Raw genomic sequence first — 1,086 nt, 5'->3', positions numbered from 1 at the left:
CCCATATAGTGGACTTATTCCTCCTCGGTGCCAAGATTGAAGGGTGGATAATCTGGGTTGTGAATTCCTCCATTTGAATCACACCTCATCACTGGATGTACTTGAGTAGAATAAACCATCAATCTTTTTATTTAAAAGTTCTACCTGATTTGATAGCATAGTGACCGCGTCGAGGTTGAAAACACCAGCTGCTTTTGCCGGCTTTGTTCTTATGACTTGCCACTGATAGTTATTCAGTGACATCTCTTCAATAAAATCATAATCCTCTTCAGGTGTTTTTTTGTTTAAAGTTCTACCGGCGGCTGCGTCGATAAGTTGCCTTGTTGAAGGGTTCACACCATTGTAAAAAGTTTGAACCTGCAGCCATAAAGGTAACCCATGGTGAGGGCACCTTCGCAGTATGTCCTTGTATCTCTCCCATGCATCATAAAGTGTTTCTAAATCCATCTGCACAAAAGAAGAAATATTATTCCTTAATTTAGCCGTTTTAGCTGGCGGAAAATATTTAAGTAAAAAATTTTCGGTCATTTGTTCCCAAGTAGTGATTGACCCTCGTGGTAACAAGTTTAACCATTATTTAGCTTTGTTCCTTAATGAGAATGGAAACAACCGAAGGCGAATGGCATCGCCAGAAATGCCGTTGACCTTAAAAGTGTCGCAGAATTCCAAAAAATTTGCTAAATGAGTATTGGGATCCTCGTCCTGCAAACCATCAAACTGAACAAACTGTTGTATCATTTGAATTGTTGTAACACCCATTTCATGTCTATTTTTTTCCAGCAATTAACCAATGGTCTAATTGCCATTTAAGGACCCTCAATTTAAAATTTCATAGCAATTGGACACCTCTAGTATGTAGAACTCAACTTTTTCACTTTTTACGATTTAGTCCTTTTGACTAAATTAAGTGCCCGAATGTCAAAATTTTCGAATGAAATTTTCACGAAATTATTTCGTGAAACTATAGACCATAAAAATATAATAAAAATAAAATTTTCATCGTCAAATTTGTGATCCCGAAACCACTGTTCCGACTAGGCCCAAAATCAGGGTGTTACAATTGTGTTAGGTTTCAGTTCAAAATTA

The 1,086-nt window shown here is 37.0% G+C and overlaps 1 non-coding gene across 1 annotated transcript; it reads left to right on the top strand.

Moving 5' to 3' along the window:
* Positions 1-373: 373 nt before the first annotated feature.
* Positions 374-480, top strand: LOC121229767 (small nucleolar RNA R71). The gene has a single exon (XR_005927723.1). It is a non-coding gene; the product is annotated as a small nucleolar RNA R71 (small nucleolar RNA).
* Positions 481-1,086: the final 606 nt, after the last annotated feature.

The sequence above is a fragment of the Gossypium hirsutum genome, chromosome A05 (genome assembly GCF_007990345.1).
Source record: "Gossypium hirsutum isolate 1008001.06 chromosome A05, Gossypium_hirsutum_v2.1, whole genome shotgun sequence".
NCBI lineage: Eukaryota > Viridiplantae > Streptophyta > Magnoliopsida > Malvales > Malvaceae > Gossypium > Gossypium hirsutum.
This window is presented reverse-complemented; position numbering and strand designations above follow the sequence as displayed.